The 26474-nt window shown below is 50.0% G+C and overlaps 1 protein-coding gene across 2 annotated transcripts in view; it reads right to left on the reverse strand.

The window, feature by feature from the left end:
• Nucleotides 1-11708, reverse strand: part of PAQR5 (progestin and adipoQ receptor family member 5) — an 88149-nt gene extending 76441 nt beyond the window's left edge. Inside the window, exon 1 of one of the 2 annotated variants that reach the window (XM_057544218.1) lies at nucleotides 11573-11708. The gene's annotated coding sequence lies outside the window, so the exon portion shown is untranslated. The remainder of the gene's footprint in view (nucleotides 1-11572) is intronic. The other variant, XM_057544217.1, reaches the window with a different exon arrangement.
• Nucleotides 11709-26474: the final 14766 nt, after the last annotated feature.

Raw genomic sequence — 26474 nt, forward strand, 5'->3', positions numbered from 1 at the left:
CTCTTGCTCTGGTGTCAGCGTTCATGAATCCGATCACTCTCTCGCTAATACAGAAGTTCTCCTGCCCTCTAACTTTCTGATAACTTGTTAACACAATCCCATGCCTGGACGAACCCAGCTATCTGCCCTTGCTCTCGAAACTCGCTGCCACCAACCCCCTGGCACCGGCACCGTCCTCCCACCTGCCCTTCTGCCTGTTACACAGCAGAGGTGTTTCCCATCCTGCTCTCAATCTGGAACCCACTCCAACGCTTCCTCAGGGACCCCTGAGCCAGGGACCCCCACACCCCGGCAAATCTCTCCCATCAGCGTTCATAATTCTGAAAACATAGCAGCAACAGCAAAAAAAAACAAAACAAAAAACTTCCTTGATTAACTGGGGGGGAAAAATGCTTGTAATTTACATTCCCAACAAAAGACTAGTTTCCCCTAATACACAAAGATCACCTCTAATTCAATGAGAAAAGGGCCAACAACCTCATAGAAAATGGGCAAAACATATGAATAGACAGTTCATAGAAATGGAAATACACATGGCTCTTATATCTATGAAAATATGCTCAACCTTACTCAGAGCAAGAAAAATGCAAATTAAAACTACATCAAGAAACTATCTTTGGGACCTCCCTGGATGGCGCAGTGGTTAAGAATCCGCCTGCCGATGCAGGGGACACGAGTTTGATTCCTGGTCGGGGAAGATCCCACATGCCGCGGAGCAACTAAGTCTGTGGGCCGCAACTACTGAGCCTGCGCTCTAGGGCCCACGTGCCACAACTACTGAAACCTGTGCGCCTAGAGCCCATGATCCGCAACAAGAGAAGCCACCGCAATGAGAAGCCCACGCACCACAACAAAGAGTAGCCCCCGCTCGCCGCAACTAAGAAAGCCTGCGCGCAGCAATGGAGACCCAACACAGCCATAAATAAATAAATAAACAAACAAACAAACAAACAGTCTTCCAGATTGGCAAACATCAGTAAGTTGGTAACACTCTATTTCGGAGGGTATAGAAAAATGAGCGTCCTTGCACACTACTGGTAGCAGTGTACATTCTTATAAATTCTATGGAGAGCAACTTGCTGATATCTTTCAAAATACAAACCATCCGACTCACCAATTTCATTTCTGAGACGTTTCCCCACATGCACCCACCAACACTGCAAAATGACTGAAGCACAAGGAGATTCAGTGAGACACTGTGATGTCCCCAAACAGGAGATTTGTTAAATAAATTACGTGCCATCCATATCATGGAACATTATATAGCTGTAAAGGAGAATGAAGAAGCTCTCCATGTACTGACCTGGAAGCTTCTCAAGAGAACTAAGTGGAAAAAGACCAAATCAGGGGTAGAAGAACGCATAGAGTGTTGCTACCATGTGGAGGGAAAGACCACATATGCATTTACTGATCTGTGCATGAAATATCTCTGGAAGAATATGTTAAGAAACTGGTAAAGCTGCCTCTGAGGAGGGGAGGGCACTGGGAGGCCAAGGGAGATGGGGGTGGAGACTTTTTCACAGCGAAATCTTCACAATTTTTGAATTCTGAACCATGTACTTTTATTTTCTAAGAAAAAAAAAAGGGAGGATGGGGGCAAAACAAGCAAGATTAAACAAATAAAACAAAACCCTCCCTAACGCACTTCCCTTCTGATTTCCATGCTCTCTCCTCACCTTCTGCTGACACTGGTTTGGAAAAGCTATCTACCAGCCCCCTCCCTCCCCTCCTGCCCCTTCCTCAGCGATCCCAGGCTGACCTCCCCCGTGGCAGCCACCGGACTCTAAATCCAGGGGCCACTTCCCAGTTCTCATCTTACCTGAAGCCTCCAGAGACTTCACCGCAGGCTAGGCCCCCATCCTTCAGCATCCTCGGGCTCCTCCAGCACCAGGCTCCCCGGGTTCCCTGCTCCCTCTCTGGGACACCTCCCAACGCTCCGTCTCTGAATGCTGGCACCCCTGGAGCTCACTTCTAGGCCCTCCTCTCTGCTCTTCTCTTCTTGGTCCACACACTCCCCCTGGGCCATCTGGTCTACCCAAGGCTAAGCTCATCATTTACACACATGTCACTCCCAACTGTGCATCTCCAGCCGGACCGCTCTTTTGAGCACAGGGCCCCACCTGGATGACTCCCAGGTATCGCTCACCCAACAGGCCCAAAATGTAACTTGCCAGCTTCCAGCCACTTTCATCCTCCACACCCAGGAGGCTCCCTTGCCTGTGTTCCCTCCTGAGTATCTCTGAATCCATCTGCTTTTCCCTGCCCCCACCACTGCCCACCTAACGGAAGTCTTCCTCATCGGCTCCCCCAGCCTCCTCACTCTTTCCCACCTCAGGACCTCTGCACACAGTTACCTGTGCCCCGAATATTCCCCTCCACTCCCCACCCCTGCTTTATCTTGATTCTTATCTAACTTCTAGAACTCAGATTACCATCATTTTCTCAAGAGGTCTCTCCTGGCCCCTAGGCAAATGGCTCTCAACTGAGGGTGACTCTGCCTCCCAGGGGACATTTGGCAATGATGTCTAGAGACATTTTTGTTGATCACAACTGGGGATGGGGTGTGTGTGGTTACTTACTAGCATCGCGTGGGTGGAGGCCAGGGAAGCTACTAAACATCCTGCAACACACAGGACAGACCCCACGACAAAGAATTACCTGATCCAGAACGTCAAGAGTGCCGATGTGAGAAACCCTGCCCTAGATTAAGCATGTCCCCTGACACACTTTCATAACCTCCTCCATTTCTCCTGCATAGCACCTATCCCAATTGTGTCAATATTTAACTGTGCAAAGGTATTGGCCAAGTTCCATTTTCTAAGCTTTATGGGATGAATAAATGAATTGAAGTCACTGGCTTGGGTTTATCTCTCTATCGCCACCTCTCGTGCCCAGCCTCAAGCTCAGAGCCTTGAGCTTGGCAGTGAAAATGTGCGGATCGATATGAAATACGCAGGGCAGGGACTGAGCGGTACTGAGCAGAGGTCTCCCTGTGTCCTGGCCTCCAACTCTGCTGGGTCCTCCGTGCCATCCGATGGCGGTCCTTTCCCTGCCCTGGACCAGCTTCTCCCCCTATTCCATGGCACCTAGCTCTGCCCAGCTTTGCACAGCCCTCAAATCCTGTCTCTACCCAGGTGGCTCCATGGCCCCTTCAAGCCAATGGAGATGCCTTCATCATCTTGTCAAACCGGCTGCTCCTCCTATAAGCTTATCGGCAGCCTCACCACCACTCACCCAGCGCCGAAGCACAAACCTGGGCACCCTGTGCAGCGCACCCACCCCCCAGACCTGCTCCCTCCACCCGCCCCAACCACGAGGCTCCGGTGTTACCCAGTTTTCTCCCACTTGGTTCTTGCCTTAAGCCTCTTTCCCTCCCAGACCATCTGTGACATCACTCCCAGCTCTGTCTATCTAAGATGATAATAGGCCTGTAACACTTCCTGATTAAAACCCCCTTCAGTGCTTCTCACTGCCTACAGCGTGGAGCCCAAGTTCCTCGCCTGATCCAAGACCCTTCACACCCTACCCGTCCAGGGCCCCGTCTCCAGCCCCAAGCACAAACACCACCGTGCCACTTGTCTCCTGCCCTCCCGCCCTCCCCCTCCCTCTTTCCTCCCTCCTCCTCTACTTAGAGGCCTGGAGAGCTCATGTTCATCCTTAAGATCTAGTTCCAACACCTATTCCTCAACGGTATGGTGGTTCCTCAAAAAATGAAACAGAATTTCCATATGATCCAGCAATTCCACTTCTGGGAATACACCCCAAAGAACTGAAAGCAGGGACCCAAACAGATATTTGTACACCCATGTTCATAGCAGCACTACTGACAACAGCCAAAAGGTGGAAGCAACCCGTGTCCATCGACAGATGGATAGATAAACAAAATGTGGGATATCCACACACTGGAATATTATTCAGCCATCAAAAGGAAGGAAATTCTGATGTATACCACAACACTGATAAACCTTTAAACATGATGTTAAGTGAAAGAAGCCAGACACAAAAACTCACATGTTGTAAGACTCTGCTTAGGTGAGGTACCCAGAATAGTCAAATTCACAGAGACAGAAAGAAGCATGGTGGTTACCAGGCTGAGGGGAGGAGGGAAAGGGGAGTTAACGGGTACGGAGTTTTGATTTTGTAAAGTGCAAAGAATTCCAGAGCTGGGTGGTGGTGATGGTTGTACAACAATGTGAATGTCCTTAATGGCACTGAACTGTATACTTTGAAATGATTACAACGGTAAATTGTATGTTATGTATATTTTCCCACAATAAAAAAAGGCAAAAACCAAAACCCAAACCCAACTCTCCTCGTTGAAACCCTCTGCACGCTACCATTACCTCCCCAAAAAACCCCATGCATGCCCCCTCCCCCTGCCATCCCCAATTCCCTACCTCACACCCTGGGTGGAGCTGACCAGACCCTCCTCTGGGCACTGCAATTACAGACTGACCTCTGTCCTCCCAGACAGCAGGGTTCTGAGGCAGGGGGCTTGTCTGACTCCCTGCTCCTTCCTCAGCATCTAACCTGCCATCTAGAGCAGTCTCTCTTCCTTCAATGAGAACTATAAGAATGAATAACCCAAACCGATCATTTTGGGTTAACACTACCCCAAATTTCTGAGCCTGTTGTCCTCAGAACAGTGATTTACTTCCAAGATTCATTGAAAACTCCTCCCATTCCTGGAGAAGATAAATCTTCACCCTTCCATTAAGCAACAAGGTCAGAAGGGGCTTCCATGGGCGGTTAATAAACAACTAACTTGGGAGGAATAAACAAAATAAAACCAGGGGTGGGTTGGGGTAAGGGTGTGTGGCCCTTGGGTCTAACACTGCTGTGCTCCACTTTCCCCTTCCTCTGCACTGCGGGTGGGCCGATTCACTTCCTGTGTCCCCTCCCAGGGCGGTGGGAGAGGGAACCATGGAGGAGCTAAGTCCTTAGGGCATGTAGAGATGATTAGTCACTGGCTGGAAGGCTGCTGACCTCAGTGCCTGGGCCAACCACAGGCCTGCTTCCCCCGCCCCCTACCTTCTTATGTAACCCAAGGCCTGGGAGGCAAAGAGACCTTGGCCTTGGCTCTCAGCAAGAGGCCCACTGGGCCCAGAGCCTTTCCTGTTCTCATAGCTCACATCCTACCCTGTAAGCCCTTGGAGACCCCATGCACAGGCTCCTTGTTCTCACACAGTCAACATCTCCAAAACAGGGGCTGAAAGAGAAAAGTGTCTTCCTGGTCCTGAGGGTAATCACTGGGAGGGTCTTCAGAGACCATCTAACCCCGTGGTTCTCAACCAGAGACGATTCTGCCCACCGTGGTCGTTTGGCAATGTCTGGAGACATTGCTGTTTGCCAGGAGAGAAGTGAGAGGTGGTGTTACTGGCATCTAGTGGGTAGAGGCCAGGGCTGCTGCCGAACATCCTACAAAACACAGGACAGCCCTGCAGCAAAGTAGTATCTGGTCCAAAAGGTCAACAGTCCCTGATCTCAGCCAAGCTGTCTCTTCTACAGATGAGAAAACTGAGGCCCAGGAAGGGACAGGGCCAAAGTCATACTGTGAGTTAGATCGTGTCAGAATTAGAATCCAGGGGGACTTCCCTGGCGGTCCAGTGGTGAAGACTCCGAGCTTCTGCTGCAGGGGGCCGGGGTTCAATCCCTGGTAGGGGAACTAAGATCTCGAATGCCACGCAGCACCAACAACAACAAAAAAAGTACATTAAAAAAAAAAAATTAGAATCCAGGGCCCCCCACCTGCCACACCAGGCCTTCAGCTCCCCAGACTCCAGTGACCGACTCAAAGACCGGTGGCAAGCTGGCTGAGTAGCCGAATTCAGGCCCCTGGGATCTAGACACCCGTGATGGCTGGGCTCTGTGCCTCTGGCCGGCTCCAAATGCATCCCACCAAGGTCATCCTGACCACAGGGCTCCCACATAATCAAAGAGGAAGAATATCTTAAGGGGCTACAGTGTGTCCAGGCAAGATGCCCATTTGAGGCTTAGGCAAAATTCATCACGCAAGTTCCCCACGGAGCTCTCTGGGGGTGGTCCTAGTCTGGTGTCAAGGACGGAAGAAAGGACAACTCTGTAAGATAAACCCTGGGTTAGAGGACAGGGCATGGGCAGAAATCACACCTGGGATCACTGCTTTGGGGGAACGCTGTCTTCTTCCCTAGCTGCCAAAAATGATTGTATCTCTCACACCTGTTGGCTCCTCGCTGCCATCCTGCACAATTTCAGAATAACACCTAGAGTCACCCTTGTCCTTTTCCCTCAGGAGCCAACACTATGTCTCCCACCGTGGACCACACACTAGGGCACAGGTCCAGGCATTAGCACTGACAATGCAACCCCATTATTTATGAAGGACTGATTCACGTCATGTCACAACAGGCGTACTTTTCCATCTACTGTTGCTGAAAGCCACCAGACTTGTAGTGATGGTGGTAATAAAGAGAAGGCAAGGGACAGGAATGCATAATCTATGTCTCATGTCAGGGTCTCCCCTCTTCACAGGAAGGGAGCCCGTAGGGAGTGGTTGGGGGACAAGAATCGGGGGAGGGGAGCTACAGTGGCCTCAGACACAGGACGAGTCACTTTTTTTCTTTTTTTTTTTTTGGCTGTGTTGGGTCTTCATTGCTGTGTGCCGGCTTTCTCTAGTTGTGGCGAGCGGGGGCCACTCCTTGTTGTGGTGTACGGGCTTCTCATTGCGGTGGCTTCTCTTGTTTCAGAGCACGGGCTCTAGGCACGCAGGCTTCAATAGATGTGGCACGCAGGCTCAGTAGTTGTGGCTCACAGGCTCTAGAGCTCAGGCTCAGTAGTGGTGGCGCATGGGCTGGGTTGCTCCGCGGCATGTGGGATCTTCCTGGACCAGGGATCGAACCCGTGTCCCCTGCATTGGCAGGTGGATTCTTAACCACTGTGCCACCAGGTAAGCCCAGGACAAGTCACTATTATGGACTCATATCTTCAGGCAAAGCATTATCATTGTTCCCTCCACCTGCCCTGCCTCCCTTCCTCCCCAGTTTTCCCAACACGCTGGTAAACTCCTACACATCCTTCAAAGCCCAACTTCTGGAGTCTCTCTCCCAACATCAATTTCAGCTCTTAATGTGGCAAACCACAATGCCAATGGGAGAAGATTTGGGGGTCAATAGGAGGGAAAACGCCAAAGTTCCCTATGGATCTAATGTGGGGGACTGCACAGGAGCTGCTTCCCCTGTCTCCACGTGTGTGCCGACCACCCTGGCCTCCAGGCTCTTTGCCCTGTCTGTGTGGCCTACTTGGCTGACTGAGGCAGCATAGCACGGAGGCTAAGGCTGCAGGGTCTGGAGCCAGACTAATTCTGGTGCCCCTCTCCCTGCAAGTGTCATCTTGGGCAAAGTTATGCCACCTTTCTGAGGCTCAGCTTCCTCATCTGTAAAATGGAGATGATATGGTTTCAACCTCATGGCTGTTGTAAGGACTACCTAGTACAAGTAAAGTGCTTAGAACAGTGCCTGGCATCCAACTAGCACTTATTGCATGCTTATTACTATTATTAAAAATGTAACTCAGGGGACTTCCCTGGTGGTGCAGTGGTTAAGAATCCGCATGCCAACGCAGGGGACATGGGTTCGAGCCCTGGTCCAGGAAGATCCCACATGCCGCGGAGCAACTAATCCCGTGCGCCACAACTACTGAGCCTGCGCTCTAGAGCCCGTGCTCCACAACAAAGACAAGCCACCGCGATGAGAAGCCTGCGCACGGCAGCAAAGAGTAGCCCCCACTCGCCAAAACTAGAGAAAGCCCGCGCGCAGCAACAAAGACCCAACGCAGCCATACATATGTACATACATACATACATACATAAATTTTTTAAAAAAATGTAACCCTGCTCCTCCAAGCAGTTAGGAAAGAAGGAAGGGTCTACATTCCCAGTGAGTGTGAGGAGGAAAGACACCTCCAGGGACCCCATCTCCTGTCTTTGTTCCTGCAATAGCCTCTTTGGGAGGTCTTCTTGCCATAGGTATCTTTTCCTCCAATCAATTCCACACGGCCTAGAGTTTTCCCTTAGAACACAGACAAAAGTCCTTTACAGAAACAACAGTGGCCAGCAGAATGATGGGGTGGGGAGGGAGACTGAAGTTGCTTGGTGTTTGTGGATGTGTCTCCCATATTTTCTATCCCATAGATAGTTCCAGCTTCTACCCTATCCCCCCGCCCATACACACACCCAAGCTTCTCCATCCTGCTTGTCCTGACACAGTGCCTCAGAAGTTCAAGCTCTTGGGGGCTCCAGAAAACCACTCATCAGGTTCCTAAGTGAGGCCTCAGAGCCCCCCACTTTCTCCCGCGCCTTGGGCAGAATTAATATCCTCGCTCTTCCTGGCCCACACATCTGGTTGCGTCTTCTCAGACTGGTTTGTTATCCTTGGCCCAGCAGATCTGAAGCTCCACCTCTTTCCCCAGGGCTGCCAGGGACTTGGCTTGTCCGCCTGGGTCATCCAGTGCCCCGGGGGAATTTGAAAAGGCTGCCTGGAGCGGGCACTGTTTTCACCACTAATAGAGGCACCACCCATCTTTGGAAAGCAGCATTAGGAGGTTTCTTTTCGGGATGGGGGTCTAACCAGGAGCACTCCCCCCTTTGCTCTCTCAAATCACTCTATGTGGATGGTGATCTGTTCAGCTAGGAGCTGCCCCTCTGAGTAACTGGAGGCAGCTGGTCTGAAGGTTCTTTCCAAGGCCGCTCCTAAGCACTCCTAGCAACCTGGTGCAGGGGACAGAGGCCCAGCTTAGAATTAACTCGAGTCCGATCAAGAAAAGCTCCAGCTCTGTCTTCAAGAGGTCACTCCTATCTCTGGGCCTCAGTCTCCCCAACTGTACAATGAGGAAGCATGGCCTGGATGTATTCATTTACTCAACGCATATTAACTAAGCACCCACTGCACACCAGGCACTGCTCTGACTCCTGGGAATAGAGCAGAATAAAACAGACCGAAAGCCCTGCCCTCATGGAGCTGATAACTCTAACAGGGAAGACAGCCAAGAAACAAGATTCTTCAATATTCTTAATATACAGGATGTCAGATGGTGATATGTGCTATGGAAAGTAAAGCAGGGAAGGGGTGTAGAGATATGACCTCTAAGGCTTATTCCAGCTGAGATATTCTGTGTCTAAAGCTCTTACTCCACTGGGTTCTTGTTAAGAGCCAGGAACAGGCAGTAGGAAGCTGGGTGGGCCCTACATGCACAAACCCCTGGGGAGGAAACGGTGGTGTGTGTGTGGGCAGGGCGATGGGAGTGGGGATGTGCACGGGCTTGAATCCCAGCTATGTTCTCAGTGGTCTCCCCCAAGGAGCAGAACTGGCCAACTCTGGGTGTCCTGGTCTGTCCTCAGGCCAAAGCAGACACCACATCTGCTAAGGAGTCCAAGGTTATAAGGTTCCTGGCAGAGCCTCAAAAGTCTTCAGGGCACTGCCATGGAAGGTCTGCTACGCCCTGCCTTCCCACTCATTCCTGGTCTTGGATCTCAGACCTCTCCCGTCCCTCCTAGACCCTCCCCTGTATTGTAGAGTGTCCCCTCTCCTTACATGGGGGTGGGGGTGGATTTTTCACCAATTTTAGCAATTCCTCTTCCATTCCTGTGAACCTACTGTGTGCTCACAATGAGGAGAGCTCTCAGAGGGATACCAAGATGTGTGATCACTTCCCAGAAGGAATATACAGCCCACCTGGGGAGGTCAGGCTAACAAACACGTGAGGGAAGAAAAATCATCTCTCACAGTCTGCTTTGCAGCTTGCAGAGCCCTTTGGACCACACACTCTCATGTAAAGCCATGCAGATTCTATTGTCTCCATTTTACAGATGAGGCAATTGAGGCTCAGAAAAGCAGGTCCTCTTCCCTGAATCCATGAATCCATAGATCCAACCTGAATCCATGGTTGCCCCATGGAAGGATCAGGGAAGAGGCAATGAAGATTAGAGTTTCCAAATAAGATTTCCTGGAGAGATGGGTAAGACTTTGGTATAGATGGGCCAAGGGTCCTCTGCCTCCAATCTAGAGCAGGGCCAAGTTGGGCATGGAACCCACTTCCTGCTGCTTCTCCTAGCCTGACAAGAAGTAGATTGGGGGTAAGGTGAAAGCCTGGCTGTCTGGAAAGGCACATGGGATTATGGATGTGCTCACTGGCTTAAAAGAACCAAGTGGGGTAAGGATTTCAAGGACCCTCAGTGATGGCATTGGGCACCTTTCTGGTCTGACTTTTCAGAATGCCCTTTCTGTTCACCAAGGGCAAAGATCCGTCAGCTGGAAAAGAGTCTCTGCTATTTCAGGTTAATTCATTCCATTCTTGTGGGACACCTTTCGAGTGCCAAGTACTATGGTTACAGCCGTGAACAAAACAGGTCCTCGCCTCCTGCAGACCTCCTAGCTTAGCAAGGAGCCGGCCCTCTCTTGGAGGAGCTTCCTGACCAGATTTTATTTCTTCTTGGAGGTGCACTCTCTGGGCCTACCCCTTTCAGGGGAAGAAACTCAAGGGAGAGGGAGAAGAAATGAACCCCTGCTGATCAGGGGCCCAGCAAAATGGAGAACCAACCATCTGACTGTGGTTTGTGGTCCAGGTCCACCACTTTTCTCCAGCAAGTTACTTAACCTCTTGGAGCCTCCTTTTTCGCTCATCTGACAATGGAATAAGACCTACTACCTCACCGGTTAACTGGGGAGGGGGTGTGGATGGAATCAAGGAAGTGTCCATGTGAGTGCTGTTAGCTCTTCTCTGATCCCCTGACCTCCCCCACCTGTCCTCTCTGCTTCTGCGTGGTTAGGACCATCTTTCATCCCCTTTCCCACACACAGCTGAGCCCTCCTCGCAGCCAAGGCAAGAGGAAGCCCATTCTGTTCAAATCGTCAAGGGTTATAGAGGTCGCTCTAGATCCCTGCCTCTGCCCACCCTCTCCCCAGTGCTCATCTCGAGGAGTGCTGGGGGAGCTGAGGATGCCCCGCCGGGCTGTGACCTGCGGGAGACAAGACAGAAGCCCAGAACTCCCCGTGGCTGGGCACCCACTTCAGCAGGGCCCAGACGGCGCCCGGCCCCCACCCCACGCCCGGCAGAGGGCCGCCCCCTCACCCGCACCCTGTCTGGCTCAGCCCAGTCTCCTATCGCACATCTTGGCCGGAGGAGGCGGGAAGCACAAACGTAAACATCCCTTAAGAAATCGCCAACTCTGCCGTCCCCATCTAAGGATATATACATATTTTTAAAGGAACTGAGGGACACGTGGGAGGGACGCAAACGCTCAGAAGAGTGAAGGATGGGAAAAGCGAGAAAGCAAACTTTCAACCGATCTCAGCGGAGACCCTGTGCACCGGCAGCGGCCACCCCACCGCACCGGCTCCCGGGCGGAGGGCGCGGGGGCAAAAGTGGCTGCATTTCGCCGCCGTCCGGTGCACGGCCTTCCGGGCGCAAACTTTCCAAGAGCCGCCTGGGGATCGGCCGGCGGGCTCCGGGGAGCCTGGGGGGCGGCCGCCGAGGCGGGGTGCGCGTGGACAGGGAGGCGGGAGGACGCGTGCCGCGGGAGAGTCCCGCCCTCGGTTACCTGGGTTCTGAGTGTCCCGGGCATCCGGCCGAGAGGGCGCAGGGACGCAGCACAGGCAGGAGGAGACGCAAACTCTCCTCCCAGCCGCGTCCGCCACCGGACAGCCCGCGCTGCACCTGGCTGGGAGGTCGGCGCGCTTCCCCGCGGGCCCCGCCCACCCCCCCGCGCGGGGCGGGGCCTGGAGGGGCGGGGCGGGGGAGGAGCCAAGACAGGGCACAGGTCCCATCGTAGGGCCTGCACCTAACAGTGTGCCAGCCACGCCGGGCTCCGTGACCTCCAGAGGGTCGCCCCCTCACTCGCCAACCTGCGGTGCGAGGCAAGCCCGGAGCCCAGGTGGAGTCGGGGGTGTCCATAGGCCCCCTCTCCCCTGCCCCTTCCACGCCCTGCATGCCCACCCCCACTTTCAGGGGCAGAGACCTGGGAGCCCCGAGGCCTCCTGGAGGGCAGGGCCGCTGAGCCTGCTCTTCGGAAGAATGCATGGGGTGGAGCACAGGGAAAAAAACAACTGGGCGCCCGCAGCCCCACCCGACCATGAACTCTCCCCCGTGGGAGAGGCTCCTGGCTGTTCTGGGCCCCTGTCATCAGTTCCACCCAGCTGTCTCGGAAGTGCCCCAGCAGGCGGGTGCTTTGCCACCCTCACCCTTTCCCCAGGTCTGGAAGGTGCTGGGCCTGGACCTCTGCCACTCAGAGGACACGGTGATAAGAGTCAAAGGCACACAGAGGGCAAAGAAAAAACATTACCCCCCCGACCCCCGCCACCCAGACTCCGTGGCTACTCCCAGGTGCTGAAGGAACAGGTTGCAGCTACTTCCTGCCCTCACTCCTCCCCCTCCCAGAGGAACTCAGGAAAGTCCACTCTTTGGATAAAACTCCCAGACTGAAGTGGAGGTGCATCCCACCCGTGGCCCCAGGCTGTCTGAGCTTCTGCTCCCTGCCTTGCCTTGTTTGCTAGGTGTGCAGGCAGTGGCAGGAGTACTGGACCTGGAGTCCAGAGACCTGGGCTCTAGCCTCCATTTAGCTCTGTAACTTGGAGCAAATCTCTGTCCCTTTCTGAGCCTCAGTTTCCCCATTTGCAGTGAATGGGTTGCAGCTGATGATCGCTAAGGTCCTTTTTTATGGATCCTCAATCATGCTATTGAGCCTCTGGCTTATTAGGTTTTCCTGTGGCTACATATCTTGTAAAGGGGTGTGTGTGTGTGTGCCCCTCAGTCTAGACTAGCTTGTCCTCTCAGACTTAAGTTCTGGAAGGGAAAGTGATGTGTCTGTACCAACAGGTAGGCAGTCATCCTGTGCAAACCAGAGCTTGACAAGGGAGCGGGGATCCCAGTCCCAGCTTATGCTGAATTCAGAGTGGCCTCAGACAGGTCCCTCGTTAATCCTTGCTCTGCCTTCCCAAGGGTACTGGGGGACCAGATGAGCTATGGGATATGAAGGCCTTTGAAGGGGGAAGGCAAAGGGTGTGTGCGTTCTTTTGATGCCCATGGCAGCAATGGGCTTCGGAGACAGAATGGGGCATGAGCTGTTTGAAGCCTAGAGCTGGCTCGTCCCCACCCTGTAGGAGCTGCAGCCGGCACAGGTACCCCCACATCCCAGCCATACACAGACACCAGGAAGGTGAACAGAGATGCAGTGCCCCACCAGACTCCAGGCCCCTGCGGGCCTCTGGGTGTGCGGCTTGGGAAGCGAAAGAAGGAAGATGAAGAGTCTCCCAACATAAAGGGAAATGGTCAGTGGGTTTCTTTCTTTCTTTCTTTCTTTTTTAAATTAGTTTTGGCTGCGTTGGGTCTTCGTTGGTGCGCGCAGGCTTTCTCTAGTTGCGGCGAGCAGGGGCTACTCTTCGTTGTAGTGCCCAGGCTTCTCACTGCGTTGGCTTCTCTTGTTGCGGAGCACGGGCTCTAGGCGCGCAGGCTTCGGTAGCTGTGGCGTGTGAGCTCAGTAGTTGTGGCTCGCGGGCTCTGGATCGCAGGCTCAGTAGTTGTGGCGCATGGCTTAGTTGCTCCGCGGCATGTGGGATCTTCCCAGACCAGGGCTCGAACCCGTGTCCCCCTGCGTTGGCAGGCGGATTCTTAACCACTGCACCACCAGGGAAGCCCCAGACACCTTATAAAACGTAACTCATATAATCCTTTTGGGAGATTAGCCCCGCGCATCCATATGACTTGGAGTCTCCCATCTCTCCCTCTGCCCCTCCCTGGCACCTGCGCTTTTAGGGTGCAGGTATAGGAAGTTACTTTTCCCAACCAGGCGCCTACTCCTCAGGGGGCCAGCCAGCTCCTCCTGGGTGGGCCCAGACTGTCCTCTTCGTTCAAAAGGCTGTCTGAAGGCAGAACAGTGCCAAAGAGACCCTCACCCCCTCTTAATAGCAGAAGGTGGGTCCCTTGTGCGTTCTCAGGTCCCTTGCACCCAACCCTAACTTAAGCCATCAGAGCCCCTCCCCACTCTTATCTCGCCTGTGATGGCGTCATCAGGTCAGGGCTTACAGCTCCACTTTGAGAAAACTGAGGCCGGGAAAGGTGCCAGGACTCACCCAGCAGTGGCGGATCTGGCACGGCACCTCCCGCACACTGTCGGAGCTGCCCTGCTGACGAGGCCCTTTCCCAGGCATCATCTCATCAGGGCTGGAAGCATTTGCCTCCTTTCACAGAGGCAGAAATGGCCACTCAGGGAGAGCGTGTGGTTGATGGGAACTTCTAGAAGAGCATTCCTTTCAGCCACTGTGTTCACACAAGTGGGCAGTGCTGGTATTAGTTTCCTAGGGCTGCCGTAACAAATTACCACAAACAACAGAAGCTTAATCTCCCACAGCCCGGGAGGCTGGAAGCCCCGAATGTAGGCGTCAGCAGAACCACGCTCCCTCTGAAGCTTCCACAGGAGGGTGTGTCCACGTCCCTTCCAGCTTCTGGTGGCTGCGGGAGTTCCGGGGTTGTGGCAGCATCACTCCAGTCTCTGCTTCCGTCTTCCCGTGGCCTTCTCCTCTGTCACTGTGCCCTCTCCTCTTTGTGTAAGGACACCAGTCATTGCATTCAGGATGATCTCACCTCGGGATCCTTAGTTACATCTGCAAAGACCCCTTTTTCAAATAAAGTCACAGTCACAGGGACTGGAGGTTAGGGCGTGGTCTCACCTTTTCAGGGGAGTCCCAAGTGTGCTGTTTTTGTTGGGTGGGGGCTTTATTTGGGGTGGCTTGGGGGCAGGGCACTCACAGAGATTATGAAGGGGGTTTAGCCCACCCTCCCTTGCAAGCACCATTGTTACCCCACAAGGTACCTTCGTTTTCCCCTACTAGCCTCAGAAGGTCTCTGTCCCTGCATGCAAAGATGCCCTAACAGGAAAATGTAACACCTGGTCCAGTGGTTCTCAACCCTGGCCAGATGTCAGCATCAGCCACCAATTCAATGGGAATCTCTGGCGGTGGGCCGAGGTCTTCTGTAAAGCTCCCCAGGTGATTCTGATGTGCAGCCGGGGTGCAGACCCCCAGGTAGTGCAATTCCTTTGGCTGCCTGACTCTGGAGTGACTAGCGAGCCAAGGCCACGTCTGCATCATCGTCCTGCCCCGAGGTGCCCTGGGTTGGCCCAGCACGCAGCAAATATAAATACAAATAAATGTGTGAGGGGGCAGGGGGAGCCCACCCTGACGGCTCCAGCGCCCAGCGATGGCGGCGGATTTTCCCAGCAGCGATGGCACTTGCACTTCTTGCCTGATTTCTGGGCCGCTCATTGCTCACCGCTTCCCTGTGTTTCTCCGTCTCCCAGCCCCCTGAGCCTGCGGCGCACTGGGGGTGGATGCTGCAGAGCTGGAGGGCAGTCAAGCACTCCAGAAGGGGTGGGAAGACGGGAGCTCCTCTGGGCAGCCTCTGGCTTCTGCTCTCAGCCTGAGGCTGCTGCCTTTCCTGCATGGCTAACGACCTATAAGGATTGCCCCCCCGAAAAGTGCTGACTGCCCCCAGTGAACCCAGAGACCCCCCTCCCTGACCCCCGGCTCTCTCTCAGCCCCCAGGCACCCGCTCTCTGCAAGCTCTGGGCAAAACCTGGACTCAGCTCTATTTCAAGAGCCACACAAAAATCCATGACCTTTAACCCCGCAATCCCATGCCTGAGAATGCATCCTAAGGGAATAATCCTCAAAGAATGAAAACGCTCTTTGAACAAAGTTTCAGCGTTCTAACAGCAGGAAATGAAGGAACCTACGTGTGCAGCTCTAGAGCGCTGGTAAGCAACAGCGCACCCATTTTAAAAGCTAATTGTGAAGACCATTGCACCATGGGAGAGCGCCGATGATACTGTGTTGAGTGTAAAACTGCACTGGGCCGGAGGCCAGCTGTGAAAAAGTTGTATATGTGCACATACAAGGGCTGCAGGGGAATTGGGGGGAAAAGAAAGAAAACCGAAACGCCCATTTACTAGGTTTGGGATTGTGGGTGATTCTTTTCCTAACTTCTGGTATTGCTGTAATATTGTTTGTGCAATAAATATTTGTATGAGTATATAATAATAGTAATTATTATTAGTCTTGGGATCAGGAAAAGCTCCTGAAGGCACCTATTCAAAGCAGGTGTAAATGAGCACAGGTCCTAATACGGGCTGCCTCCGTGAAGTATTTGCATTTGAAAGAAGCTAAAGTTTCAGGCAAACAATGGCCTTCAGGCTGGGGCGGTAGAGCTATTTTACAGGCAGGGTAAGGTCCTGCAGTCCCCACCTGTGGATGAGCCCCTGTCTCTGCACACCCACTCCCGGCAGCCTTCTTTAACTCACTGTGCCCACTTTATGGGGCAACGGAGGAAGGGAGAGCTTACAGGTTACTCAGCCTCTGAGCCTCACCTCCTCCGCACATTATTTTATCCAATGATAAGAATATCTGTGGGGGGACTTCCCTGGTGGTGCAATGGTTAAGAATCCGCCTGCCAATGCAGGGGACACGGGTTCGCGCCCCGGTCCGGGAAGATCCCACATGCCGCAGAGCAACTAAGCCCGTGCACAACTACTGAGCCTGCGCTCTAGAGCCCGCGAGCCACAACTACTGAGCCCATGTGCCACAACTACTGAAGCCCGCGCGCCTAGAGACTGTGCTCCGCAACAAGAGAAGCCACTGCAATGAAAAAAAAAGCCCGTGCACCGCAAGGAAGAGTAGCCCCCACTTGCCGCAACTAGAGAAAGCTCGCGTGCAGCAACAAAGAACCAACACAGCCAAAAAATAAATAAACAAATAAATAATTTATAAAAAAAAAAAAAAAGAATATCTGCGGGGTCAAACAGGAACACCTGACTCGGTTCATAGCTAGTAAAAGGCAGGGCAGAGAGCTGAACCCAGGTGGGTCTCAGCCAAAGGCAAGGGCCTCCTCCCCTCTGTTTTGGGGTCTACCCCTGAGGTGGGGAGGTGACCCAGTGCTATCCACAGCCACCTCAATGGCAGCCTGGATGGGCAAGGACACTTCTAGAAATAGGGCTGGGACAGAGTGCTGACCCCAGGGAGGAGGGGGGTTGGCACTGGGCCTGAGGCTTTCTTAAAGTCTGGGTGTGGACCTTTTGAAGTTTGTTCTCAGGAAAGGCCGGAGAAGCCTTGCTGTGTTCTCTGTCTCCACCCAGCTCAGGAGCTGTGAGAGGTGGAGGCAGAAGTGCTCCCCTGTGCTCTCCTGGGGACTGACCGGCTGGGCAGGGCAGCTCGGGTCAGCTGATGAGCCCTGTGACGTACCCGGCTGCTTAAGGCGCGGAAGTCCAGATTTACACAAAACATTTAGCAGAGCGAAAAGGCTTCACTTTGACAGGAGGATTTCAAGTGATAGTCATAACCACTGTTTACCAAGCTCTTACTACAGGCCAGGTGCCCAGAGCTCTGTAGACACGGAATCTCATTTGACGCTCATCAAGAACCATGTCTATCTTTATCCCCATTTCATAGATTGGAAAGTTGAGGTAGTGACTTATACAAGGTCACACAGCCAGGACTCAGGACTGGTCCAAAGTTTATGCCATCAATTGCTGTGCTATAGTCTTCCTTGGGAATCAGAGGGTACGTTTCAATTTCCAAAAATTAAATATATATACAATTTTCCCTGGAGCACATCTGCTCTGAGGTTCACTACAACATATATCCTACAGGTAACGTTGAAAATATGACTCCTATTCACATTAGCCAGCCAATCTGGAGGCTTTCACAGGATCGAGCCTTTGAGAAATGGTCCACTTATGGGAAACCGGGCATGCTTGTAGTCAATTTCCTACATTAGAATACAGGGATGTAGAGATCTATTCGGTATTGTAGAAACAATGAACTCCTAAAAGGGCAAGTGACTTCCACGAATTAAAGGCTGAATCTGCATTAGATTGCCATCTGCCCTGCTGGAGTTTCTCCCTCCTCAAAAGTTGTTGTGCAGCTATTTTCGAGGTGGTTTCTGAATGAATACTAGAAAGTCCCTTTGGGTCCAGCCTGTGTCAGACCTAGCCTACATGATTTGTTTTTTTTTTGCCCTTTAAAGATTCAAGCGAGATGTCTTTCTTCTAACACACAGATCTGGGAATCTGCTAAAGGCAAGTGGTCACCACCGCCCTCACTCTCAAGTAACTTTCTGCACCACAGCTGGGTTTGAGAATACTCCTGAAATCCCTGCTAAATATTTTAGCGTGGGAGGGAGCTGCTAAAGAGAGGGAGAAGATAATTGAGGGCTGTGTAAATATTTAATTTAGCCCCAAGCTAGTATCCTTAATTACAGAACATTGATGTCTTTATCATAATATTCCCCAGTCTAACTAACGACAAACAGCCCTTTCTCAAGCTCACTTCAAACCCCGGGTCAGAAGACTCCAGGCAGAGCCTCTTTCTATTACCTGCACGCTCTGTTCCCTCTGTCCTCCCAGTCCGCTCCCGTGTTACCCTTCACCTCCCTGGCACGTCCTCACCACCCAGGGCCAAGGGAGGGGTGGGATGGATTGCATCATCTCTGCTTACAGATGGGGAAACTGAGGCTTAAAGGGTCAGCAAAGCTGACCGAACCCAGGTGTCCTCACCCAGATCCTGAGTATTTTCTGCCCTACCTTGGGGCCCACAGGGAGGCCCTCTGGACCACTGGGGCCCCTAGGGCTCCTCCCCGCTCTGAGTTCAGTTCTCTGTAATGAATGAGTAAAGCGAGTCAGCAAATTGCACAGAGAGAAAGGGCCATGGACTGCCTCACTCTCGCCCAGGACTGCCAGGGCTGGGGGCCAGGGGCCTCTGGGTAATTGCCAGGCAACCAGGCAGAGTCAGCACCCGCCCCACCACCGCAGCCCAGGCCCTGGCTGCAGCTCCCCATTTTGCACCCTCCATCCCTGCCCTCATTCATCCCTCCAGGGCCAGGTACTTCATGCCTTATCTCTGGTTCTCACAACAACCTGACAACCTGGTGAGGCTGGCGTTGCCATCCCACATTGCAGACGAAGTCACTGGGGAGGTGCAGAGTGGTGAGGTGGCTTGTGCAAGCTCGTGCACTTGGCAAATGGCTGAGTAAGGACTTGACCCCAAAATGTGTGTTCTGCAGACACCAAGCTCTCCATCTGGCACCCCGGTCTTCCCCTCACAGCCCACCTTCCGATCGCGGGTCTGCCTGCCCCAGCGCTTGGTGAGGGCCGCCTGCCGGGCTCCGTCCTGGCTGGTAGAGCCTCAGTTTTGAGCCTCACCTGCCTGCCCAACATACACTGCACCTAGTCACTTGCATTGAAGGATCGATGTGCTGAGAAGCATTGCAGGATCCCATCACCCCGGGGACCAGGTCAGATGTTCACAGGTGGGCTAGGGCTCACAGGGTAGGGAGGGTGAAGCTTCCTCTGTCTCTGATTTCTTTCTTCATTCACTCACTCATTCATTCTTTCTTCAGCTCCTTGCTGAGAATCTGCTCTGTGACAGACGCTGAATAATGGCCCCTCAAAGATGTTCACGTCTTGATCCCAGATCCTGTGAATATGTTACCATACATGGTGAAAAGGATTTTGCAGATGTGATTAAGTTAAGGAGCTCGAGATGGGAAGATTGTCCTGGATTATCAGAGTGGGCCCCTTGTAATCACAAGGGTTCTTACGAGAGGGAGGCAGGAGGGTCAGAGGTCAGAGAAAGAGTGTGATGATGGAACTAGAGGTCAGAGGAATGCAGCCACAAGCCAGAGAACGTGAGCAGCCTCTGGAAGCTGGAAAAGCCAAGGAAATGGATTCTCCCCAGAGTCTCCAGAAGGAACACATCTGTACTAACACCTTGATTTTAGCCCAGGGAAACTGATTTTGGACTTCTGATCTCCAGAACCATAAGATAATAAATTTGTATTGTTTTAAGCCGCTGTGTTTGTGACAATTTGTTATAGCTGTACTAGGAAACTAATACAGATAGGAAGATAAATGAGATGTGGTTCCTAACCTTGAGGAGCCCCTTATGAGGCCCGTGCAGAATCCCCTGAGGGCTTGTTAAACACAGATTCTGGGCCCTCCCCACAGAGTTCCTGTTTCAGTAGACCTGGGGCGTGGTGAGAGTTTGCACTCTGACGAGCTCCCAGGAGATGCTGAGGCGCCGGCTGGGGAACCACACTTTGCCGCTGATGTACAGCAGCGGTTCTCAAGTTCTAATGTGCATTCAGCTGTCCTGGGGACCTTGTTAACATGCTGGCTCTGAAGTTACATTTGTTCATTTGTTTGTTGCCATGTTAATTGCCCGAACTCTCTTTAGAATGTCAGGTCTGTGAAAGCAGCACCTCTGCCGTTGCTGTTAGAACAGGGCCTGGCAATACATACTCGATAAACATCTGCTGTTAGGACGGGTGAATGAGCAAGGGTTTGGAGCTTGCAGGAACAGTTTAGGCCAGACATCGTAATGTGGGTGTCCCGGGTGCTCTTGCTGATGCCACAGAGTGAATGAAATCCCAGGGGGACAGAATGAAGATCAGGAAGGAAAAGGGGGTGGAAGGGGTCCCGGAGGACCCCATCATAGGAGAGGGCCGCAGGAGTATCCACAATGGAGGAGGAGCAGCTGGAGGAGAGGGGAGAGCGAGGAGACAGCCAGGGGAGAGGGTATTCAGGAAGGAAGGTCTGCAGTGCCAAGAGCGCAGACAGCCAGAAGGGGCTTCCGGATGAGGCTACAGGGAGGGAAAACTTCAGCACATAGCTCCTGCTATTGGGAGCTGGGGTGGCATCTCCTAGGTGAAGGACTGAATGATTAGGGAGGACTTAAGGGCTCAGCTACTATGCATCCATTTTTCTTCTCTCTTGACTTAGACAATTTGTAAAAGCAATATGTGTATGTTGGGAAATATTTTGGAGAATTCTGAGAAGTATAAATAAGAAAACTGAAATCTTTTGTCATACCCAGAAATGAGCCTTATTTACATTTATATGCATTTCCATCTTTATTGAATACATGTATGTAATACATAAAATTTTCCTTCAGATTGGGATAAGACTGTTTATATGTTTATATCCTGTTTCTTTTACTTAATACATTGTTCCATAAGTATTTTTCATGTTATTTTGGAGAGCAAAATATAATTTTGAAGGGTAGATAATACACTTTTGCACAAATGCACTGTAATTTAACCGTACCCTTGTTTTTGAGTATTTAAGCTGTTGCATTGTGGTTTTAATTCGAATTACCTTAAGGCAAATGATGCTCAGTGTCTTTCATGTGTTTATTTGCCTTATTTCTTCTTTTGCAAAGTGTCTGTCGAAATCTTTTGCCTATTTTTGGATTGGGTTATTTCTTTTCCTATTTTTGAGTCCTTTATATATTCTGAGTATAAGTCCTTTGTCAGAGATGTGATTTGTAAATATTTTCTCCCAATGTCCCAGGACATTTTCAGTGTCCTTTGCAGAGCAGAAGTTTTTAATATCGATGAAGTCCAATTTATTATTAATTTTTTTCTTTTAAAGATTATGCTTTTGATATCTAAGAGCTCTTTGCCTAACCCAAAGTCACGAATATTTTCTCTTGTATCTTCTAGAAGTTCTATAGGTTTGCATTTTACATTTAGAACTATGATCCTTTTTGGAGTTAATTTTTGTATAAGATGTGGAGTAAATTTTGTATAAGATGTGGAGTACGTGGTCTTTTTGCTTTTTTTTGTCTTGCAAATACATGTTGAATTGTCCTAACCATTCATGCACTCGTACAAAGCGCGTGAGTGTGCACCCTGGGGCCGGCACATCCCCATTTACACACAGCATGGACACAGGAATTTGCCTTTGCACCGCACTCCCACACAAGGGGAGACCATGCTTGGCAAGGAGCGCCCTAGGCTCGGGATCAGATCTCTACTCTGTTTCCAGCCTGCCCCTGACTCTCAGGAAGAAGTTACACCATCTCCCTGGGCCTCAGTTTCAACATCTGAAAATGGCAATAACGACCCTGACCTCACTGGGTTATTGTGAGGCTGCGGAGGTGTAACTTGGTAGCAGGATTCTAGACACACACACGAAAAAACTGAGGAGTTCTGTAAGGCAAGGAGATGGGTCTGAGCGACAGTTTTGGGTGGAGGGACGGGGTTGGCTTGAATGGGAGAGGAATTCTTTTTTTAATGCATTTTTTATGTATTTAAAAATGGAAGTATAGTGAATTTACATGTGTTGGTTTACAAGCTATTGAGTATAGTTCCCTGTGCTATACAATAGGTCCTTGTTGTTTACCTATTTTATATATATCGATAGTAGTGCATGTATGTTAATCCTAAACTCCTAATTTCTCTCTCCCCTCACCCCATCCCCTTTGGTAACACAGTTTGTTTTCTGTCTGTGAGTCTATTTCTGTTTTGTAAACAGAATTTGTATCATTTGTATCATTTTTTAAAGTTTCACATATAAATGATATCATATGATAAATGATATCATATGATCTTTGTCTTTCTCTGACTTGCTTCATTTAGTATGATAATCTCTAGGCCCATTCATGTTGCTGCAAATGGCACTATTTCATTCTTTTTTATGGCTGAGTAACATTCCATTGTATATATGTACCACATCTTCTTTATCCATCCGTCAATGGACACTTAGGTTGCTTCCATATCTTGGCTATTGTAAATAGTGCTGCTATGAACACTGGGGTGCACGTCTCTTTTCAAATTAGAGTTTTCCCTAGATATATGCCCAGGAGTGGGATTGCTGGAGCATGTGGTAGCTCTATTTTTAGTTTTTTAAGGAACCTCCATACTGTTTTCCATAGTGGCTGCACCAATTTACATTCCCACCAGCTGTGTGGGACAGGAATTCTTGATGGATTTCCAGGGAGCTGTATCTCTGCAAACCCTGGGAAGCAGCTATAAAGACTGCCTGGGGTTTGTCCTATTCTCTGTTTCCCTGCGGTGAAAAGGGCTTCCATTGCAGTCTGAGGGACTGAGGTTAGACGTTGGGAATAACTTTCCCTCTGACAGAGGAAGAAGTGAAAAGGGATAACTGAGTTCATGGTGCAGGGAGTAGCGTGGGTCTTTCCTGGTCCAGACTTCCTTCCTTCCCTGAGGGACCCAGCTGGGCCTCTCCAGGCTGGGGTCTGACTTTGATGCAGGCAATTTGCTGGAGAAGGGCCTCGCTGCCCTGCAGGTGGTGCCCTCGAGCCGGCCCAGGAGGTGGCTCGGACTTCACCCAGCACTGCAGCAGCTCGAACGGGTGGCCAGAGTCTGGTTTCCACCCTGTGCCCGCAGGGCCTCAGGCTAGGGCTTGCAGGACCCCAGGCCTCAGGCCTGAGTGAGCCAGAAGTAGCTGCTGTGGCATCAATGTGAAGACAGAGAAAAACCCTGGGTTTGGGGGCCGCCCACCTGCCCAAAACAGTTCAGGTGCCCCGCCCCGTGGGCCTTTCCAAGGGTGGCGCTCAGTGTGTGGTGACTCAGAAAATCCTGGTACAGATCTTAGTTCTTCCCCTCACTGCCTGAGGACACCCGGGCATGTCCTTAGTTTCTCCGTTTTCCCACCCAAAAAAGTGAATGATCCGTCCTCCTTCATAGGGCCGTCAGAACACCTAATAAGCACTTAATAAATGTTAGCAATTATTGTTATTCAGCAAACGCGATGTGTCAAAGCGTCAGGAAAGATTGTATTGCCAACTAGATGGATATTGAATGCTAGAATCACAAGTGGTTTTATTTTCAGAAAATATTTAAGAAGATTTAATTATAATTTCAAAAAATTAAATTGAGAATTCCAGGTTTAAGTAAAATTTTGATTTTACGTTTTGATATCCATTATTTATCATTTGTATTTGGCCTTTAAAGTTTAATACATATGTTTTAATATTTTAGAAAAAATAAAACTTTTTTCACATACATAACTTTTCAAAAAAGTTAATTTTTATAACTGATTTAATTTACATTTCTATGATGAAAATGTATTCAAATTTTATACTCTGGATGTAATTCATTTTATTTTTAATCCCTTGGATCATTGAGAATGAGTGCAAATAGACATGATGATAGAAAGAGCAATTATGGAAGTGGAACTCAGACAAAAAAAGGCACAAAGAAACAGAAAATCTTGAAAGAGACAGTCTGCTTAAAATTTTAAAAATTGCCAACAACAAGTGAGCAGCTTTCACTGTACCCCTCCCCGTCAAAAACCCCACTTATACAATTACTAGAAATGAAAAAGGAGCTGAATAAACCGCCAACGGTGGATAGTCTTCGATAAAGATAATAGGGAACGTTGATGAGATTTTTTTTTTTTTAAGATTTTATTTTTATTTATTTATTTTGGCCAAGCCAGGTCTTAGTTGTGGCAAGCAGGATCTTCACTGTGGCATGGGGGGCTTTTTAGTTGCAGCAGGCAGGTTTCTTAGTTGCAGCACGCATGCCGGATCCGACCAGGGATCGAACCTGGGCCCCCTGCACTGGGAGCGCGGAGTCTTACCCACAGGACCACCAGGGAAGTCCCCAACAGAATGGTCTTAAAGGGATCAGAGATAATTTGGACAAGATACAGTAGCACTAGAAGAGTTCAATGAAACAGCAGATGATCCTCAAAGAGCAAACCATGGACTTTGGCAGAAAATGAAAGTATCTTTAAAAGTGTGTTAATTGGGCTTCCCTGGTGGCACAGTGGTTGAGAATCTGCCTGCCAATGCAGGGCACACGGGTTCGAGCCCTGGTCTGGGAAGATCCCACATGCCGTGGAGCAACTGGGCCCGTGAGCCACAACTACTGAGCCTGCGCATCTGGAGCCTGTGCTCCCCAACAAGAGAGGCCGCGACAGTAAGAGGCCCGCGCACCGCGATGAAGAGTGGCCCCCACTTGCCGCAACTAGAGGAAAGCCTTCGCACAGAAATGAAGACCCAACACAGCCAAATAAATAAATTAAATAAATTTTTTAAAAAAAGTGTGTTAATTATTTGCTTGACACTAATAATGTTAGCAAAGGGTTATTTTTAAAAAACAAACAAATCTAAATTGGCTGTGTCATTTTTTAAAGGACTAAAAATATTTTTAAATGTTTAGAGAAAAAAGTTTTTATAAGTAGAAAGAACCTTCATATATAATATGCAGTAAAAGTAATATTCCAATAAAATATAAGGAAACTAGAAAGGAGAAATAAAACACTGATATGACCGTAAAGGAGAAGATTCACATTCACATAGTCCAGTTTATAGAGACTATTTTCTAGCCATTTCTGCCTAGATTAAGGCAGAATCTCAATTGAGAGATTTGAACAAATGAGCAAAATACTGGTATTTGGGGTTTTCTTTATAATGTCCCAATGTTGAAAAATGTGAAAGAACTTAAGAAATGCTACATGGATTCTTCATGCTAATCAAGGAATATAAATTAACACACTGCTTCCTTTATCTGGAAAGTCCTGCTATGAAAAAATACCAGCTGAATTAAAGAGTGTGCTTGCGGGGGTACAGTCTGTCACAGCCACCCTGCCTCATCACAGACCTGCAACAAATATTTTATGGTTTGGCATTTGGGGTACCACCAAGCTAGATACTGCTTCACGAGATGTTGAAATCTACAATGGGAGAAGTTCCTAGGGGACAATTAGAATATTATGTAACGTTTCCTGTGATAATGATGAGTTATTCTATATAAGCTTATTACACTATTTGAACATGTAAAATTTATGATTCATTTCTGAACCTACGGACCACTTTAAGGAATATATGACTAATTCCAGTTGCTACTGTCTCAGAATATTGAAGTTTTTCCATACAGAATTTAAAGAAGAACTAAGAACTCAAGAAAGGTTGTCTAACTTGGCATTTCTGGCAGTAGAACAAAGTTTTGTTACCAATTATTTAACAACATTGTGATTTTGTTGAAATAAAGGAAGAGATGCACTAAATGAATAATGTATAACTTACCTGTTTTTATTTTATTAGTCTTTCAAACATCACTAGCCCGCCAACAGAACACTCAGACATACATAGTTATGATTAAATTCAGCCATCTTTGATATTTTACTAACTTTCAGCCATATAAAAGCCAGTTTTCAGTCACATGAAAAACACTATTTTCAATTTTGTCATTATTAAGGTATATCTGTTAAGGTAGGAGGAGAAAACAACTTTCTTTAAAGGACTTGTGAGCCTGATTAAGAACTTTGAAATATTTAGTCATGTGGTTGGTGGGTCTCCATTTGTACTCCTGTTCCAGGCCCCAGAAATGTTAGGAGACCACCCGAAGACCCTTCTTCAGAGAGGCTGTGAGGCATAATGGAGAATCAGTGAGTATGGAACAAGAAGACCCACCTTACTGGACTTATTTTCCTTCCTTGTCCACGAATCCGAGGTGACACGGCCTGCCTCCCAGCACCATTTAGAGTTCCCAGGACATAGTACATGTGGAAGTGCTTCCTGACACGGAGACAACTCTCCAGGTTGTCTGGCCCAAGACCCCTGGTTTCATGCCTTACCTCCTTCGTAAGGGACACTGGCTTGCCCCAGCTGTTGACTCACTGGCAGTTCTAGGCCATCATATTT

Source organism: Balaenoptera acutorostrata, chromosome 3 (genome assembly GCF_949987535.1).
Source record: "Balaenoptera acutorostrata chromosome 3, mBalAcu1.1, whole genome shotgun sequence".
NCBI classification, from domain to species: domain Eukaryota; kingdom Metazoa; phylum Chordata; class Mammalia; order Artiodactyla; family Balaenopteridae; genus Balaenoptera; species Balaenoptera acutorostrata.